The following is a 21,975-nucleotide window of genomic DNA, read 5'->3' as shown; positions in this document are numbered from 1 at the left end:
CTCTTTTCTTTTTTTTTCCTCACCCGAGGACATTTTTCCATTTTTTGTTCAGATAGAGTGGGAGGGAGAGAGAGGAAGAGAGAGAGAGAGAAACATCAACGTGAAAGGGACACATCGAGTGGCTGCTACCCGCATGACCAACCAGGGCCAGGGCCAAACTGCAACCGAGGTACGTGCCCTTAGTGGGAACCAAACCCGGGTCTCTCTGGACCACAGACCGGTGCTCTAACCACTTAGCGAACTGACCAGGGCTCTCCTGGGCTCTTTTCAATTCCTATTATCTTTCAGATACATCACAAGATCCATTTCCTCCACAAAGGCCTTTCCCAACCACTCTAGACTCCACACCTATATTTCTACCTGATTTATGCTATGCTTCAATATATATCCAAGGAATCAATGAGCTTTCCTCTTGCCTGCAGCCTGTTCTTTTTCAATCTCTTAGTCACAGGTATAGCAGGATTGACCTAGTTTAACATCAACCTGCCACTGCTGCTCCCAGAGCCAGCGGCCCTCCTGTTAAGTCCTGACTTCTCCAAGTCCTTTGCATTTGCTGACAGCATGACGCCCACCCATTCACAGAATGGACTGAGTCCCCTGGCCGCCTGTGTCCCCTGCCTGACAGGCTGGGAATGCATTTCTCATTTAATGCTGTTCAGGGGCCTTCTGAAGTGCTCCTTTCCAAGTCTTAATGGCTCAAGAAGGGTTTCCTGTCACTTTACATGTGTTTTTATCTAATAGCATAATACTTGAAAAAAAATAGCATTAGTTCCATGTGATGACTTTTACAAAGAGTAGAGGAGGGCTCAGTGAAAGAGACCAGTGCATTTTTTGTTTTTAAACCCTGAAAAACCAATGAATATATGAATGAAGCTACGGACAGCCTAAGAGCCCATGTAACACCTCAGTCCTGTCATGAATTTAGCACATTCCAGGGTTCCTCCAGAAAGGGTCAAAACCAATAACTAGCAACCTCCCTGAACAAGTAAAATCTATTTCCTATATTTTTTTTCTTATGATTGTATCAGTAGCATCTTTGGTGGTGTCAGTATTGCTTATTCTTGTTCCATTTGATGATCAAATTGGCCCTGTGAATTAGGTTAACCTTCATTTTTACATGAGGAGAAACTGATGTTTGAGAGGTTGAATTGTATACCTAATATTATACAACTGACAGATGGCCAAGTGTAACCTTGAACTCTACTCTTCCAGCAGTGTAGTACTTTTTCTACTGTTTGCACTGCACTCTCAACAGTGTACCAACGGCTGGGGCTTTATCAGTTTGCTTGCAAAATGGGGCCATTATCTTACACACTAGCTCCCAAGGGGAAACTCCATTCATTCCTGATAGCCATCAATACTCTACCTCGACCCTGAGCAGCTCTGGCTACAGGGACCTTTCTGGTCGTGAGAGTGACTGTGAGGGGGGTGGTTCTTTCGGGAGTCAGGATGGTGTGTTTTTTTGTTTGGTTTTTTTCTCATGTGGATCATAGATACTGGCAACTGAGTGGGAACTTTATCTCTAAAATGGGAAAACAAGTGAGAGTCTGCTGAACAGCTGATTATAAATAACTCAGCCTCAGCAAAGGGAAGAGGTCGTTTTCTGAGAGCTCAGGATGCTCAATTCTGAAGGGTTTCCACAAAGAGAAACTACACTCTACTTTTAACCCAATTGTTGTAGTTTAGCCCAAACTCCAGTTATTTTCAGGGAGTCCCCAGTAACAAGAATAGAACACCTCAACCCAAGTATAGCTGTGGTTTTTCTAACCAGTTTCTGCAAAACCCCAGGATTCTACCAGGCTCTCTGGAGTCTCCATGAGAAAGGTGGCAGTAATGTACCACAGCAGCTATTTTGTGCCCACCTTCCCACGTGGGCCAACAGACAGCATTTTACAGCAAGCGCTATAACTCTCAGACTAAGGGGCTTTGTCTGGCAGAAAGGATACTCTGATCACAGAACGGGTGGACTAGAGCATGAGAGAAGGGGGGGCATCCCTCACCCAGAAAAGGATTGGGTTGGTAGATAAATAACCCAGTTCCCTTGTCTCTGGGCAAACAGTTCTGAGGTGTGCTCTACCCTGTCTCTCTCAGACTCTCAGATATCTAAGCAAGCATCCAGGTGAGAGAGTGACGCTGCTCCCCAGTGAACAAGTGCAACAGACATTCTACAGTCCATTGGAGGGAAGCCTCATCTTAGATATCACTAAGCAAGAGTTCATAAGCAAGAGGAAAAGAGACAAAGATTCTGCTGAAGTCTAGCCCAGGAAGTCACATGAGAAACACGGACATGTAGGGGAAACGTACCTCCTGCAGGAAGAACCAGATCAGAGGAGACAGGCCAGAGGAGCTCCGCCCTGGAAACTTGAGTTCTGAATCTGAGGTCTCTGCTCTTTTCTTGGTCCATGTGTCCCTTCCTCTACCAACACCAACACCACAAATATTTTATTTCTATGGCTTGGTAGTAATAATATCTGATAGGCCTAATTCTGCTGCATGGTTTTCTTCCTTTTTAATACTTAACTAGGTAATTTGCATATGAATTTTAGAGTGAGTTTATCACATTCTTTAACAACCCCAATTGAAATTTGATTGACTGTTTTAAATTATAGAGTAATTGGGAGAAAATTGAGATTTATATTAATTTGTCTTATCAGAAAATATAGACTACCTCTTTTAATTTATTAAATTTTAATTTTTCTTCATTTGAGGTCTTGTGGGGGGGGGGTTGTTTATCCTTACTTGAGGATATGTTTTTATTGATTTTTTAGAGAGAGAAGGAGGGAAAGAGAAACATCGACGTGAGAAAGAAACATCGACGTGAGAGAGAAACATCCATCAGTTGCCTCCTGTGTGTGCCCCGACTAGGGATCAAACCTGCAACCTTTTGGTGTACAGGACGATGCTGCAACCAACTGAGCCACCCAGCCAGGGTCTTGTGGGGTTTTTTGTTAGTTCCAATATACTTATAGTTTAAATACTATTATAAATGGAATAATTTTAATATTTTATACATGGATAATTTGTCACCATTTTTTATTTTTATAAGACAATCTTATATTCAGCATCTCTGCCAAACTGTCCTATTATGCTGATTTTTCTTCAGTACATAATAATATCATTTTCAAATAATACATCAATCTTTTTCCTCTAAATTTCCTTTGAAGTCCTTATTTCACTTATGAATACAGAAGAATATAATAAATAGAATGGCTGTCTAAATGGAACTGTACTGTTAATTTAAAATAGTAATATATTATGATCAAGTCAGGTTTGTTTTAGGAAGGTAAAGAAAGTTGAACTTAGGCAAATCTTTTCATGTAATTCACCACTTTGAAAGCTAAAAAGGGGGAATCCTGTGAATACTTTGATTTAGAATACATATTATATAACATTCATTCAATCCATAAGAGTGTTTAAAAGATTCACCAAAGTAAGATCAGAAGGGAACACCTTTAAGTTGGCAAAGGATAAAGGATACATCCAAAAAACATAATCAAAATTCTATTTGATGGACAAAGTTTAGATACATTGCGTTACAATAAAGGCAAGTCATAACCATACCTTCAGCCTAGCATAGTAGTGGGAGTCGTAACCAATTTTATAAGGAAAGAAAGAAATGAGCTGTATGCTTAATTTTTATTAGAAACTGCCAAACTGTATTCCAAAGTGACTGTACATTTTGCACTCCCACCTACATTTAGTGTCACCATCTTTTAAACTTGAGCCATTCTAGTGTGTGTAAAGTGGGAACTCATTGTGCTTTTAATTTCCATTGGTAATATTATTAATGATGTTGGGTACCTTTTCATAAGCTTACATTTCCCTTGTGAAACGTCTGTTGAAGTCTCTTGCCCATTTTTACATTAGATTGTTCATATTTTAAATTATTGATTTGTAGGAGTTTGTACATATTCTGGATATAAGTCTTTTGTCAGATATTCAGAGTGAATATTTTCTCCCATTCTGACTTACTTTTTCATTTTCTTAAAAGTATTTTTTTATAAGCAGAGATTATCATTTTGACTAAACCAAATTTACCATTTATTTTATACCCAGTGTTTTTTGTGTCTTATGTAAGAAAAATTTTCCTACACCAAGGGCATAAAGATATTCTCTGTTGTTTTTTTTCTCCTACATGTTTTATAGTTTGGGCTTTCGTTTAATATATGATGGTGCATGGGTTAATGAATGGATGGTAAGTGTAATTTGTAAGCACACAAAACTCATATCTTCTGATCTATTAGTCAGATCTGAAAGTATTTATTGAGTATCCTCTGAGTGCCCATAGAGAATGATATTAATTAATATGTTAGACCATAACCTATCTGGTCTTGTCTCTTCCAAACCTTCCATCCCTAACATGTGTGAACTCAACACAATAAATCTAAAAGAATGCAGTAAATGCATTCTTGGCACACAAAATTTTACATTTTGAATGAGAAGACATTTTCCAGAGGAGAAGCAGCTTTTACTGTAAGAGAAAGCAACATAAACAAGTAAGAACAACAACAGAAAAAGCTTTCCTTTGTGCTACAGGGTATTAATCCATGACGCTCTGTTATCATCTTGCAGGGCTACTCTGGAGCAGAGTGCACAATTAATCCCAGTTCTGGGATCACGAGAAGCATCATAGATAAGACTAGCTTGTGGGGCATTCAGGATATGACCAGAGTAAACATCATTGGTACTTATTTGCTTTTTAAGGTGCCATAGATCCAAGATTTAAATAAATATTCTAATTAATTATAAACCTGGTTACCACAAACTACAGTCACTATTTCAGAATTTAGAAAATATATTCCAGCACAATAAGGCAATTCTGTGGATTCATCAAAGGTACAATAGATTTGCTGTTCTTTGCCATTTTATCCTCGCTCCTTCTTTGCTCAATCTACAGTCTCATTAAGCAATTTCCTCTCTTTCCATGGCGTTAATATCTGTACTATCTACATAAGGATGAACTTCAAGTTTATATACCAGTGCAAACTTTACCCATTTGCTCTATGCCCAGCCATTAAAATGCCTATTCCACAGTTCTCTTCCAAATTCAACACATGAAAAACAGAACTTAACATCTTTCCTTAAAATACGCTCCCTTTCCACTGCACCCTATTCATTCAGTGGCACCACCATCCACCTACTTGCTGTTCCAAGTACTATGGGTGTCATGCTTGGCACCTCCATTCACTAGGTCTTGTCAAATATAAATTCTAAGTATCTCTTAATTAACCTCCTCTCTCTGTAGCTTCAGTCAGGGCCATATTTCAAGGCACCATTGTTTTTCATGCAGAACATTACAATAGACCCCTGACTGGTCTGCCTGTTCTCACCAGACTCCTGCTCCCCAGTTTGGGGACAGCAAACTCTTCAAAACAGAACACATGGCCTCTGTCCTCCACTTACAACCCTTTAGTGCATCGCATTGTTCTTGGGAGAAAGTATATAGTTCTGGATCAAAAACCTATTTCTGTCACTCAGTAGACATGTAATTTTGAACATGTTATTTAACCTTTATGACCTAAGTTTACTTATTTGTAAAATGGGAAATAATAATAGCATTTATCTCATTAGATTGTTGTGGGAAATAAGTTAATATATATCCAGTGCTAAGAACAGTGACTGTATTCAAAAAGTTAATAAATTAATAAACAAACAAACAAACAAATAAATGAGAGAGAATGCAAGAGAGCAAACCTTGTGGTAAAAAAGAGATTCAGGCCAAAATTTGACATAGTCCAATTCACAACACCCTATATGATCTTTCCGTTTGCCTCTCCAGCTTTATTTTATACCTTCACCTTGTTGTTCTCGTCTTCATTTATAGCTATGCTGCCTTTTATTTAGTTCCTCAAAAATGTGAAGAGTATTACGTTTTTTCTGTGGTTGCATTCTTCCTAAAAGTGTTCTCTCCACCTGAACTGCTGTCACCACCCTCCCCTAACTCCAATGTGAAATCATCTGTTCCTTCCAAATCTGCTCACCCCGTGCACACTATTAGAGTCCCTATTAAATGCCCTGGCTAGTGGCATGCATAAAGCTACCAGGATCTGCTGTGTTTTATTAAATTAATGTAATGAAAGATTGTCTTCTTGTCGAAGACCTGAAAATAATCTGAAATCTGTTATCCTCACAAGTGAATATACTAAAATAATACAAGTCATGCCAAACTACAAGGAGGTCTGGATAGCAGAGAATATACTTCTCTTTTTCAGCAGTTTGGAAGGGGACAGAAATTTCCTTGTGGGTTTGAGATTCACGGGGGGGCTCAGCCTTCTTCTGTATACTAAACTGAAATTCAATCACATTGTCCCAAATCTGTATTTAAAAGGTACAAATCAATAGGCTGAAAGTGAAGGGATGGAAAAAAATTTTCCAAGCAAATGGAAAGCAAAAAAAAGCTGGGGTAGCAATTCTCATATCTGATAAAATAGATTTCAAAATGAAGACCATAACTAGAGACAAAGACGGCCACTACATAATATTGAAAGGATCTATCCAACAGGAAGATATAACCTTGATAAACATATATGCACCCAATATAGGAGCACCAAAATATATTAAAAATCTTCTGGAGGACTTCCAAGGACAAATCGACAACAATACAATCATAGCAGGGGACTTCAACACCCCGTTGACAGCACTGGATAGATCCTCTAGGCAAAAAATTAGCAAGGAAACAGAGACTCTAAATGAAGCACTAGACCAAATGGATTTAATAGATATCTACAGAGAATTACACCCCAAAACTACAGAATACACATTCTTCTCAAGTGCACATGGGACATTCTCAAAGATAGACCACATGATAGGACACAAATTAAATCTCTACAAGTTCAAGAAGATTGAAATCATATCAAGCATCTTCTCAGATCACAATGGCATGAAACTAGAAATCAATTGCAACAAGAACATGCAAAGACATTTCAACACATGGAGGTTAAATAGCATGTTATTAAACAATGAATGGGTCACCGACGAGATCAAGGAAGAAATTAAAAACTTCCTGGAAACCAATGAAAATGAACACACAACAACACAAAATCTATGGGATGCAGCAAAAGCAGTTCTGAGAGGGAAGTTCATAGCACTACAGGCCTACCTCAAAAAACAAGAAAAATTTCTAATTGACTGTCTAACCTCACAACTTAAAGAATTAGAAAGCAAACAAAAAGAAAACCCCAGAGCAAGTAGAAGGAAGGAAATAGTAAAGATCAGAGCAGAAATAAATGACATAGAGACCAAAAAAACAATTCAAAGGATCAATGAAACAAAGAGCTGGTTTTTCGAAAAGATAAACAAGATTGACGGACCCTTAGCTAGACTCACCAAGAAACAAAGAGAGAGAACCCAAATACACAAAATCAGAAATGAAAGAGGAGAAGTAACAACCAACACCACGGAAATACAAAAGATCGTTAACAACTACTATGAACAACTATATGGCAACAAATTCGAAAATCTAAGCGAAATGGACAAATTTCTAGAAACACAAAGTCTCCCAAAACTATTTCCGGAAGAGATAGAAAACTTGAACAGACCAATAACAACCAAGGAAATTGAAGAGGTCATCAAGACTCTCCCAGCAAACAAAAGCCCAGGCCCAGATGGTTTCATGGGGGAGTTTTACCGAACATTCAAAAAAGAACTAATACCCATTCTCCTCAAACTATTTCAAAAAATTCAAGAAGAAGGAAGACTTCCAAACACGTTCTATGAGGCCAGCATAATTCTAATTCCAAAACCAGAAAAAGACACTGCAAAGAAAGAAAACTACAGGCCAATATCCCTGATGAACATAGATGCCAAAATCCTGAACAAAATATTAGTAAATCGGATCCAGAAGTACATCAAAAAAATTATTCACCATGACCAAGTGAGATTCATTCCAGGGATGCAAGGCTGGTACAATATTCGCAAATCAATAAACGTGATATACCACATAAACAAAATGAAGAATAAAAACCACATGATCATATCAATAGATGCTGAAAAAGCATTTGACAAAATCCAGCATCCATTTCTGATAAAAACGCTCAGCAATGTAGGAATAGAGGGATCATATCTCGACATAATAAAGGCCATATATGAAAGACCTACAGCCAACATCATACTCAATGGACAGAAACTAAAAAAATTTCCATTAAGAACAGGAACAAGACAGGGATGTCCACTTTCGCCACTCTTATTTAACATTGTACTGGAAATCTTAGCCACAGCAATCAGACATGAAGAAAAAATAAAAGGGATCCAAATTGGAAAGGAGGAAGTGAAACTGTCATTATTTGCAGATGACATGATATTGTACATAGAAAACCCTAAAGACTCCATCAAAAATCTATTAGACTTAATAAATGAATTTGGCAAAGTAGCAGGATACAAAATTAACGTCAAGAAATCGACGGCATTCTTGTACATCAATGATGAACTCACAGAAAGAGAAACTGAAAAAACAATTCCATTTACCATTGCGCAAAAAAAAATTACAATACCTAGGAATAAACTTAACCAAAGAAGTAAAGGACCTATTTGCAGAAAACTACAGGTCATTGAAAAAAGAAATAGAGGAAGATATAAAAAAGTGGAAGCACATACCCTGTTCATGGATTGGAAGAATTAACATTATTAAAATGTCCATACTACCCAAAGCAATCTATAGATTCAATGCAATCCCCATCAAAATACCAACGACATATTTCATAGAACTAGAACAAATACTTCAAAAGTTCATATGGAACCAAAAAAGACCCCGAATAGCCACAGCAATCTTGAAAAAAAAGAACAAAGTAGGTGGGATCACAATACCAGATATCAGGTTATACTACAAAGCGACTGTAACCAAAACAGCCTGGTACTGGCACAAGAACAGGCATATAGACCAGTGGAACAGAACTGAAAACCCAGAAATGGACCCAAGGCACTACGCTCAATTAATATTTGACAAAGGTGGCAAGAGCATACAGTGGAGTAAAAGACAGCCTCTTTAATAAATGGTGTTGGGAAAATTGGACAGCTACATGCAAAAAAATGAAACTAGACCATCAACTTACACCATACACAAAAATAAACTCAAAATGGATAAAAGACTTAAATGTGACCCGTGACTCCATAAAAATTCTAGAAGAAAATGTAGGCAACAAAATTTCGGACATCATACGGAGCAGAATTTTCACTGATACATCACCTAAGGCAACAGAAATTAAGGAGAAAATGAACACATGGGACTACATCAAACTCAAAAGCTTCTGCACAGCAAAAGAAGCAATCATCAAAATGGAAAGGCAACCCACTGTATGGGAGAACATCATTGCCAATGATGTATCAGATAAGGGGTTAATTTCCAATATATATAGAGTGCTCATACAACTCCACAAAAGGAAGACAAAGAACCCAATTAAAAAATGGGCAGAGGAGCTGAATAGACACCTCTCCAAACAGGACATACAAATGGCCAAGAGACATATGAAGAAATGCTCAACATCACTAATCATCAGAGAGATGCAAATTAAAACAACAATGAGGTATCACCTCACACCTGTCAGAATGGCCGCCATCAACAAATCATCAAACAACAAGTGTTGGCGAGGGTGTGGAGAAAAGGGGACTCTAATACACTGCTGGTGGGAATGCAGACTGGTGCAGCCGCTATGGAAAACAATATGGTGCTGCCTCAAAAAAGTAAAAATTGAATTTCCATTTGACCCAGTGATCCCACTGCTGGGAATATACCCTAAGAAGCCTGAAACACCAATCAGGAAGAATATATGTACCCCCATGTTCATAGCAGCACTATTTACAATAGCTAAGATCTGGAAACAGCCCAAGTGTCCACCAGTAGACGAATGGATAACAAAGTAGTGGTACATATACACAATGGAGTACTATGCAGCGGTAAGAAAGAAAGATCTCTTATCCTTTGAGACGACATGGAGGGACCTGGAAAGTATTATTCTAAGTGAATGAAGCCAAGCAGAAAAAGACAAATACCACATGATCTCACTTATATACGGAATATAATGAACATAACAGTCTGAGGAATACAGTAGACCCAGACACATGGAAGTAGGGCACAGACTGACATCCCTCAGAAGAGGGGATGGGGGGTGGGAGTTCGGAAGAGATAAACCACAGAACTTATATGCATGTATGCATGACCAATGGACATGGACAACTAAGCCGGGGACAGGGTGGAGGGGGAGTAGGGTGGGGGGTGCCAATGGGGTAAAATATCTGTAACAAAAAAATAAATAAAAATTCATAAAAAAAAAAAATTATAAACAAAAAAATAAATAAATAAAAGGTACAAATCAATATTTGCATTGTTGATTGGGGCCTGGGGGTGGTATTGGAGGGTCTTTCCATTTGACTAGTCCTGTCCCTAATCTATTCCTGATTCTTCTGTAGATTAGGATCTTAAATTATCTGCCTCTTCATAGAGCCTAGACTATCTCCAGGTTTCAAGTGGTGTTACACTGAATTCCATTTGTCCGCAAATGGTATGTAACTAGATTTTGGTAGAAAATTGCATTACTATAGCATTATCATTTGCTGATATCACTTTACAGGTAAGTTAGTGGCTGAATCAGAGAAGTCTTAAGACTTAAGGAGAAGAATACACATTAGGTTTGATTAATTATCACCAGGGAAAATTAATCCCCAAATTATTCTATCCCCCTAAAGTTGATTTTCATCATAATGCTTTCACATGTTCAGTTTCTGAAAATAGCTTTCCCATTCCTAAAAAACTACATATGTCCTTTCAAATGGCCAGTTTGATTTGTGTCTTATTTATAATAAATGAATTGGACAATAACCACATTAAATTACAGAGCCCTTTTTTATAGTGTGTATTTTATAAGTTTTATCACCTACAATTTATCATTAGTCTTTCTATATTTTTTAATAAATAAGAACAATTTTACTAAACCACAAAGTCTGTGGGTGTGTGATTGGGCCAGGGGGATAAGAAGTGATTAAATTTTTACCTTTCAGAATGGAATTAGAAGCACTGTCAGTTTAACAGTATAAAAAGAGTATATATCAGATACGGCGAGGAGCCTGGGCCCACGTTGAGCTCTTAACATATTGGCATTTGGCCCTTGCTATGAAGTAAGGTCATAGCCTGTTGGATAGAACCTAGGCTTTGTTCCAAGACCAAAAGTATAGATTAGTATATGCCTTTCTTCACTCTCCAGGAAGGGAGTCCCTATGTTGCTGGTGAGCTTGGCTAATTTTTCATGGGCAACCTCTCAGGTCTGGCTTGGTAACAACAGACTGAGGGAGGAACCAGTAATATGTATTTGTTGTCAGCAGTCTCTGGGAACCTGCCTACAGACCTCCTCTGCCGAGTAGGTTTAATGACTTGAAGGCCTCAGAGGGCTCAAGTTTGGTATTTATACTTTGCTAGGTTGTATAATATCTAAAATCAACTTCACAGCTCAGCTGAATGCATCCCCACTGCAATATAAGCTCCATAAAAGGAGGTATAATGTCTATTCAACACCATATCCCCAGTGCCTAGAAGAGTGCTGAGCATGTAGTAGACGCTCAATCAATTTTTATTGAATAAGTGTTATTTTTGCTTAACCAACAAAGTACATATGGTGTGTTATAATTTAAGGTATACATTAATTTTAGTGGTATTTATTTACTAAGAAAAGCTATAATTATTTTCATGGAGTAAAACTGGCAGCTGTAGGGTATATGCTTTGATCTCCCTTTTAAAAAGAACCTCCTGTTTATCTTCAAGTCCTACAGTTCTCAGAATGTTCAGAATCTGCCTCAACTTGTTAGCCAAGGCCATGCTCTTCCCAAGCAGCCTGCACTCAGTCGAAGAGCATGCTGGTCTGGCCATTTCTTCCAAGTGCAAGGTTCCTCTATCCAGCAGTCTTTGCTCTAGAGCTCCCTGATGAATCGGCTGAGATATCAGTTCCATGTTGTGCTCTAGAGTTCCTGCTGCCGAAACGTTTAACTCCCCTCTCCTTTCATATCTTCATGCAATCTGAAACCTTAACTGTACAACCCTGCTTCTTCCCCATTTTTATCATCCATAGTTGATACCCCTTTTCTATTCTCTTGATCCTAGCTGTCTAAATGTCTTCTTCCTGGAAGATCCAGCTGACAGAGAAGATGAGCCCAGGCAGAGTCTAGCAGTCTCCCGAGTTGAGATCGTTTTGGGAGTTCAAGGAGGCAAGCTAAGAGCTTGCAAAGCAGAATGTCAGTGAGAAGTGAGCTGACAGAAAACTCTAGAGAATTCAGCTAAGCACTGATCAGGACATGTGTATAAGGAAACAACCCAAGTTCAGGAAAAGAAACAACTGAAAGGATGGAAAAAAGAAGAATGCATGTAGCTTAAACAGGTATAGAAATAATTTCTGTTTCCATCAGCCAAAGTGAAAAATCTCATAATAGATGGCTCATCGGGTAGAATTATGAGGAGGGTTTTATCTCAGTAGTGTGCTGATATTTTCCCTCAATTGAATGCTACTCTTATCCCACTCAACATAGTTTGTGTTTTTGGTTTTTTTTTTCTTTACTGATTTTTAGAGAGAGAATAAGGGAGAGGGAGAGGGAGAGGGGGGGAGAGAGAGAGAGAGAACCATCAATGAGAGAGAACATCGATTGGCTGCCTCCTGCATTCCCCCTACTGGGGATCGGGCCCACAACCTGGACATGTGTCCTGACCAGGAATCGAATCAGCAACCTCTTGGTGCATGGGTCGATCACTGAGCCACACCGGCTGGACTCAAGGTAGTTTTAAAATAAGACATAAAATTATCAAATTGTTTCCAAGTAACTAAACTGCATCACAGAACAAAGTTCAAAAATATTTCTAAGAATATAAGAATTACTAAACACCTAACAAGATAAAATTAATAATGCCTGGTATCCTTTTAAAAATGATCAGACAAGAAAAGAAGCAGGAAAATATTACTTAAAATTAGAAGAGTAAAAAGCAAAACAAATAAAACCAATCCAGAAATGATAGCATAATAAACAAGGATAATTAAACATTACTATTATTGTGCTCCATATGTCTGTGAAACTAGAAGACTGAATAAGATAAAAACTGGTTAAAAGTAAAAGGAAGAAAAAAGATACACCCTGTGAACACTCATCAAAAGAAAGCAAAAGTAACTATATTAATATCTGATGAAATAAATTTTAAAGCAAATAAATATTACTAGGGGAAAAAGAGGGTATAATAACCCTAAACATTCATGCACAGAATAATAGAGTTGCAAAACACATAAAGAAAAAATAGATAAAAATGCAAAGACAGATAAAACCATAATTATAGTTAGAGATTTCAACATCCATTTTGCAATAACTGATTCAACAAGTAGACAGAAAAGCATTAAAGACATAGAAAACTTGAACAACACTATTAACCAACTAGACCTAATTGACATTTATAGAACATAATACCCAATGACAGCAAAAGACACATTCTTTTTAAGAGCACATGGAGCATTTACAGAGATAGACCATATTCCAGGCAATGAAACAACCTCAGTTATCAGTATAGTTGTCAGTATTCAAATCATACATAGTATGTGTTCTTACAACAATGGAATTAAGTTAGCAATCAGCAACAGAAAGATATTTGGGCAATCCAAAATAACTGGAAACTAAATAATATATATCTAAATAACCTATGAATTAAAAGAAATTAGAGGTTACTTTGAACTAAAATAAAATGAAAACAAACTTTAAAAATAATGGATGTTATAATGCAGTACTTCAAAATTTATAGCACTAAATACCTATATCAGAAAAATAAATAAATACATATATCAGAAAAAAAAATTTTCAAATCTACTACCATTGCTTCCATCTTAAGAAACTAGAAAAATAAAAACAAAATAAGCAGAAGAAAATAAGTCATAAATATTACAGTGAAAATAAATGAAATAGAAAATAATAGAGAAATCAATAAAACAAAAATCCAGTTCTTTGAGATCAATAGAAGACTTATTAAAACTCTAGCCAGATAGATCTGGAAAAAATGAAGAAAAAAGAAATTACAAATAAGAAAGTTGACATCACTACAGGTTTTACAGACATGTAAGTAACACGGATATGTTATAAATGATTTTATGTCCACACAGTCAACAATTTTGGTGAAGTGGACAAATTCCTTGAAAGATATACACTACCAATCTCATTCATTCTGAATGCTTTCTGCTAAGATCCACTAAGAACATGCTAATCTATTCTCACTCTCTAGTCAACATTGTTCTGGAGATTCTAACCAATGTAATAAAGCAAATAAAAGAAATACAATTACGTGGTTTGGAAGGAAAGACACAAAATTGCATTTATTTGCAGACAACATGATTGTATATATGGAAAATTCTATAGAATTTCCAAAAATACTGTAGAGGCTCTGGAAATTGTCTAATGGCATAGAGTAAATGGGGAAATATCTATTCAAGAAAATTTACCAAACTCCAGTAAGAAGAGTGAGAATCTATAGCATTTGAGCCAAGTTCCACTCCATTCCCACCCATACTCAGTTCTATATCGTAAAAGCTGTACCTCTGGGGAGTGTAGCCAAGAAGATGGAGGACATGGGGTGTCAAGCCACACACACCACTAACGGCTATAAATCCAACTGGCTAAGGGGATGTAACACGATCTTGACCTATAGCAACTTATGCTGAACCCTGGGTTGCCAAGCTAAAAGATTAAAAACAAAGAAGAAAATCTGAGCACAGACATCAGAGGCTGTGCACTGTGGGGAAAATAGACTACAGTTGAATCATAAACAAATAACAAATGGCCAAGCAAGCACCACCAATGGGGACAGGGAAGATCAGCATCCAGAACCATGACAGTGTCATTTAAAATGTCCATTTTGGAAAGATCACTGACAGTTGAGGGTGGGGGGATAGATTGGAAGTAATGCAAGACTAGAGGCAAGGAGACCTACTGTTTTTATTTCTGCTTAAGAAATGTTGATGACCTCAATAAAAGCAATGGCAGTGGGTTGGGGAAAAGGAAACCATTATAAAAAATTAAAAGACATAATAGTGACCAACTGGATAATGGGGATGGAGAGGTGTTTAAGAGAGAAGGTATTGAGAATAAATCCCAAATATCTGACCAGTGGTCCCACTTATCTGCTATATTGCTCTTTGCAAAAGAAGAGATATTTATTGTATTTGGGACATGTTCAGTGAGACATATTTCTGGAACCTTCCAGTGAAAATATACAGATGAAATATGTATAAAAAAAACTCTAATAATAATGGGATTAAGACTGTATATTTGGAAGGTATCAGGATATATATATTAATAAAAGGTATGTGAGTGGATCACTTAAGAAGAACTTTTAGATGAAAGGAAAAAAATTACATTTCAATCTTGAGCAACTGAAGACAACAAACAAGGGGAAGAAAAAGTGTTTAGGCAAAAATTATGAGTCTGTCTTATTCTAGTTGAGTTTGAAAAGATTGAAGGACATTGAGAAGTTATCCAGTTGGCAATTAAACTGGTTTGGAGGCCAGGCACTCTGATCATGCAAGAAGTGAAGAGGTAGATGAAATCTAGAGAACAAGGGAACCGGTTTTATTATCAACCTTGGAAATACTCAGCTTGATCCTAGAAAAGTCATCAGAGATATCCGATTCTCCCTTTCCTCATATGACAAAGGAAGGCACTGAATGAATGACCTTTACATTTCTGTTCAGTTGTAATATCCTAATCCACACATTTACCCTGTCATTTATGATCCATTGTGCCCCCAAATTATAGCACAACTCCTCTCTTAGTCTTTGGTTATTATGATGTTTCTTGAGCCTAAACTATGCTTCCCTGAAATACCTGCTTCTTCCCCATCTTATATCATTTATAGTACTGTTGGTTCCAAGTCCAGAAATCCTCATTTGAACTGACTTACATGGTTAAATGACTTTATGTAACTACAAGACATTGAAGTATTTCAAGTTTCATGTATGGGTTTGATGAGTTCTATTTTTTTGCCTTTCTCTCTGCTTTGTTCCCCACTCTCTGTATCATCTTTGTCTTTAGGCTTGCTTCTCTCATGATGGAGTCTATAGTTCCCTGCTTCCCATCAGTACACTATAGCAACTAACAACTGAAAGGAAATACATTAAGGACATACTAGAAGGAAGCATAAATATCATGGGATTCTAGAAAAATGCATGAGATTTATGCAAATTTAACAGATGTCTTGTAGTCCAGCAAAATGCTTTAAGTCTGGTTACCTGAATGTATTACAATGGAAAGGGAATATGTCCACTAAATAAAGTGGACAAATCAAAGCATATCCAGGGAGCAGGGGTAGGAACAATCTCGTTCAACTACATTGCTATGACCCAACAGAAGATGTGTGAGATGAATATTGGAAAGACAATCACAATGTCTTCTAAGTGGAACAAAATATCTCTAGTTGTCAAAATCTTACCCATCCTTCAATCTTTCATGGGATCCTTCCTTATACACAAAGTAAGGTATATTGTTTCTTGTCTGTGTTCCATGTTCTCCATGCTGCTTATATTTTTACAATCTATTTTATCTTCTAGACTATAAGTTTCTCTGGACAAGAACCATGTCCCATTTATCATACAATTTGCCAATTGTCCAGCACAGTCTAGCTTTAATATTGACTAGTAAATGTTTACTGAACTAAATACAGATAAAATATTCTGGATAGCTAGGAAACACAGCCTCTTTTTTTCTTTATTAATTCTTGGGAAGCAGAATCACCCCTAACTTATATAGAGAAATACCAGGAGTGTAAAAGAAATTAGTGGGTCTTTGAGCAACAATCTTCAACTTTTAAAATATTTTAACAGTGGGAATAGGAAAAATGGCGGCGGAGTGAATGGAGCTACACAACCATCTCCCAGGACCAAACTGGATTTACAACGAAAATAAAGGCAAATCATCAGGAAGGGGCAACCGAAAGACACCTTGGAGGACCACATAACCAGGGACACTGACTCAATCCTGGTAGGCTTGTGAGGACGAGAGAGGGGGCCGGGAGCCCACGGTCCGCAGCGGCCTGGGCGGGGACCAGGGGACTCGGCGGAACGCTGCTGCTGCCTGGGCTGCGACGCCGGCTGAGTCCTGCAAACTCTGCGTGCTAAGCCCTCGGCTCATGCCACATGGACTCGATGGGACTAGGGGACTCTTCTGGAAGCTGCTGCCACCTCTGCAGTGTCCCACTACCGCGGCTTAGTCCTGGGGCTTCTGCTGAGTGCAACGCCCTCGGCTGTTGCCACAGCCACGGCCGCCCTTGGCTGGAAGTAGCGCCCTCGGGTTAAAAGTCCCAGGCGGCTCCACGACGCAGAGTCTAGACAGAGGCTAAATTGGCAGCAGCCACTCACCTTGGGATCCGGCAGAGGGAAGGCAGACTGGACTGGAACTGTGTGGGGACACTCGGGTTTTGGAGGATGCTAAGAGCTTTCGCTAAGTGCAGCCACACAGGACTGTGGTCATTTTACTCCTTCCCAGGGCTCTGGGGAGAGGTGAAGGCCCCTCCCTCAGAGATTCAACCCCACCTGGTGCCCATTGAAATGCTAATTGAGGCCCATTAACAACCAGCAGCTGCCCCACCCTCGGGAAATCCTCTTAACACTGAGCACCTGAGGGAGTTTTAAAGGCAACTCAGAAACCAAGGGTCTTCAGGTGACCTCTACTAATACCGTCCAGGCAAAAAAAGCTAGAGGATAGCTACCAATCCCTGGGCTAGCAACACTAACCAGAAAAGCTAAGACTTGACGGTGATGTTTAAAGTGGGTCCTCCCTGGCTCATCCAAACCCAGGAGAGGGAACCACAAACAGGAGAACACCACCACCCACAGGGAAAATTTGGCAGACTCCAAAGCCCACTGTGATAGCCAAAATGGTGAAAAACAGAAACAAAAGCCAAATGAAAGAACAAGAGACCTCTACGGAAGATGAGATAAATGAGGTGCAATTAAGCAAGATAACAGAACTAGAATTTAGAGCCATGATGTTGAGGTAGCTCAACAGCATGTGTAAGGATATGAGCACCATGAGTAAAGACATAGAAATATTGAAAATCAACCAGTTGGAAATTAAAAACCAACAAGAAGAAATGAAGAATGACATATCAGAAATGAAAAACACATTGGAAGGTCTAAAAAGCAGAGTAGGGGAAGCTGAGGACCTGATCAGTGAATTAGAAGACAGGGTAGAAAAAATCAACCAATCAGAAAACCAAAAGGAAAAAAAAACGATTAAAAAACAGGAAGACAGCTTAAGAGAACTGTGGGACAACTGGAAACGGAATAATATTCGCATCATATGAGTCCCTGAGGAAGAAGAAAATGAGCAAGGGTTAGAGAATATATTCAAAGAAACAGTGACAGAAAACTTCCCTAATTTGGTGAAGGAAGAAGGCATACAAGTACAAGAAGCATAGAGAGCCCCAAGTAAGAAGAACCCAAACAGGCCCACACCAAGACACATAGTAATCAAACTACCAAAAATTAAAAACAAAGAAAGAATCCCAAAAGCAGCGAGAGTTAAGCAACAGGTTACCTACAAAGGGAACCCCATAAGGCTCTCAGCTGACTTCTCACAAGAAACACTACAGGCCAGAAGGGAATGGCATGAAGTAATCAAGGTCATGAAAAACAAGGATCTGAATACAAGACTACTCTACCCAGGAAGGCTATCATTCAAAATAGAAGGTCAAATAAAGAGCATCCCAGACAAAAAAAGGCTAAGGGAATACATTAGCACCAAACCAGCACTGCAAGAAATGTTAAAAGGACTGTTGTAATTACCAGGAGAAATGGGAAGAAAAATAGAACCACACTAAACAAAAATGGCAATAAACAAGTACATATCAAAAATCACCTGCCCTGACCAGTTTGGCTCAGCGGTTACAGCATCGGCCTGCGGTCCGGAGAGACCTGGGTTCGGTTCCCGCTAAGGGCATGTACTTCGGTTGCAGTTTGTCCCCGGCCCTGGTTGGTCGTGTGGGTGGCAGCCACTCGATGTGTCCCTTCACATCGATGTTTCTCTCTCTCTCTCCCTTTCTCTCTCTCCCTCCCACTCTATCTGTACAAAAAATGGAAAAATATCCTCGGGTGAGGATAAAAAAAAATAATAATAATAATCACCTTAAATGTAAATGGATTGAATGCTCCCATAAAAAGACACAGAGTAGCTGATTGGATAAGAAAGCATGACTCATCTATATGTTGTTTACAAGAGACCCACGTCACAACAAAAGACTCACATAGATTGAAAGTGAAGGGATGGAAAAAAATCTTCCAAGCCAACAGAAAAAAAAGCTGGGGTAGCAATATTCATATCTGATCAAATAGATTTCAAAATGAAGGCCATAACTAGAGACAAAGAAGGCCACTACATAATAATGAAAGGATCTATCCAACAGGAAGATATAAACTTGATAAACATATATGCACCCAATATAGGGGCACCAAAATATATTAAAAATCTTCTGGAGGATTTCAAAGAAGAAATCAATAGCAATACAATCATACCAGGGGGCTTCAACACCCCACTGACATCACTGGATAGATCCCCTAGACAAAAAATTAGCAAGGAAACAGAAACTCTAAATGAAGCACTAGACCAAATGGATTTAATAGATATCTACAGAGAATTACACGACAAAACTACAGAATTCACATTCTTCTCAAGTGCACATGGGACATTCTCAAAGATAGACCACATGTTAGGCAACAAACTAAGTCTCTACTAGTTCAAGAAGATTGAAACCATATTGAGCATCTTCTCAGCTCACAATGTCATGAAACTAGAAATCAATTGCAAGAAGAACATACAAAGACATTTGAACACATGGAAGCTAAATACCATGATATTAAACAATAATTGGGTCACTGAAGAGATCAAGGAAGAAATCAAAAACTTTCTGGAAACCAATGAAAATGAAGACACAACAACACAAAATCTATGGGATGCAGCGAAAGCAGTTCTGAGAGGGAAATTCATAGCACTATAGGCCTACCTCAAAAAAGAAGAAAAATCTCTAATAGATTATCTAACCTCACAACTTAAAGAACTAGAGAGCAAACAAAAAGAAAATCCCGGAGCAAGTAGAAGGAAGGAAATAGTAAAGATCAGAGCAGAAATAAATGACATAGAGACCAAAAAAACAATTCAAAGGATCAGGGGAAAAAAAGCTGGTTTTTTGAAAAGATAAACAAGATTGATGGACCCTTAGCTAGATTCACCAGGAAACAAAGAGAGAGAACCCAAATACACAAAATCAGAAATGAAAGAGGAGAGGTAACAACTGACACCACAGAAATACAAAAGATCGTTAACAACTACTAGAACAATTATATGGCAATAAATTCGACAATCTAAGCAAATGGACACATTTCCAGAAACACATAGTCTCCCAAAACTGGATCAGGAAGAGAGAGAAAACTTGAGCAGACCAATAACAACTAAGGAAATTGAAGAGGTAATCAAGACTCTCCCAGCAAACAAAAGCCCAGGCCTGGATGGCTTCACGGGGGAGATTTACCGAACATTCAAAAAAGAGCTAATACCCATTCTCCTCAAACTATTTCAAAAAATTCAAGAAGAAGAAGGAAGAGTTCCAAACTCGTTTTAGAAAGCCAGCATAATTCTAATTCCAAAACCAGAAAAAGACACAACAAAGAAAGAAAACTACAGGCCAATATCCCTGATGAACGTAGATGCCAAAATCCTGAACAAAATACTAGCAAATCGGATCCAGCAATACACCAAAAAAAGTATCCACCATAACCAAGTGGGATTCATCCCAGGGATGCAAGGCTGGTACAATATTCGCAACTCAATAAATGTGATACACCACATAAATAAAATGAAGAATAAAAACCACATGATAATATCAATAGATGCTGAAAAAGCCTTCGACAAAATCCAGCATCCATTTCTGATAAAAACGCTCAGCAATGTGGGAATAGAAGGATCATATCTAGACATAATAAAGGCCATATATGAAAGACCTACAGCCAACATCATACTCAATGGGCAAAAACTAAAAGCATTTCCCTTAAGAACAGGAACAAGGCAACGATGCCCACTTTTGCCACTCCTATTTAACATAGTACTGGAAGTCTTAGTCACAGCAATCAGACAGGAAGAAAAAATAAAAGAAATCCAAATTGGAAAGGAGGAAGTGAAATTGTCATTATTTGCAGATGACATGATACTATACATAGAAAACCCCAAAGACTCCATCAAAAGTTTACTAGACTTAATAAATGAATTTGGCAAAGTAGCAGGATACAAAATTAATGTCAAGGAATCGACGGCATTCTTATACACTAATGATGAACTCACAGAAAGAGAAACCAAGAAAACAATCCCATTTACCATTGCGGCAAAAAAATTAAGATACCTAGGAATAAACGTAACCAAAGAAATAAAGGACCTATTCGCAGAAAACTACAGGTCATTGAAAAAAGAAATAGAGGAAGATATAAAAAAGTTGAAGCGCATACCCTGTTCATGGATTGGGAGAATTAACATCATTAAAATGTCCATATTACCCAAAGCAATCTATAGATTCAACGCAATCCCCATCAAAATACCAAGGGCATACTTCACAGAATTAGAACAATTATTTCAAAAGTTCATATGGAACCAAAAAAGGCCTCGAATAGCCACAGCAATCTTGAAAAGGAAGAACAAAGTTGGAGGGATCACAATACCAGATTTCAGGTTATACTACAAAGCCACTGTAATCAAAACAGCCTGGTACTGGCACAAGAACAGGCATATAGACCAGTGGAACAGAACAGAGAACCCAGAAATGGACCCCAGGCAATATGCTCAATTAATATTTGACAAAGGTGGCAAGAACATACAGTGGAGTAAGGACAGCCTCTTTAATAAATGGTGCTGGGAAAATTGGACAGCTACTTGCAGAAAAATGAAACTAGACCATCAACTTACACCCTACATGAGAATAAACTCAAAATGGATAAA

The sequence above is a fragment of the Molossus molossus genome, unplaced genomic scaffold, assembly GCF_014108415.1.
Source record: "Molossus molossus isolate mMolMol1 unplaced genomic scaffold, mMolMol1.p scaffold_m16_p_3, whole genome shotgun sequence".
In the NCBI taxonomy this organism is placed as follows: domain Eukaryota; kingdom Metazoa; phylum Chordata; class Mammalia; order Chiroptera; family Molossidae; genus Molossus; species Molossus molossus.
This window is presented reverse-complemented; position numbering follows the sequence as displayed.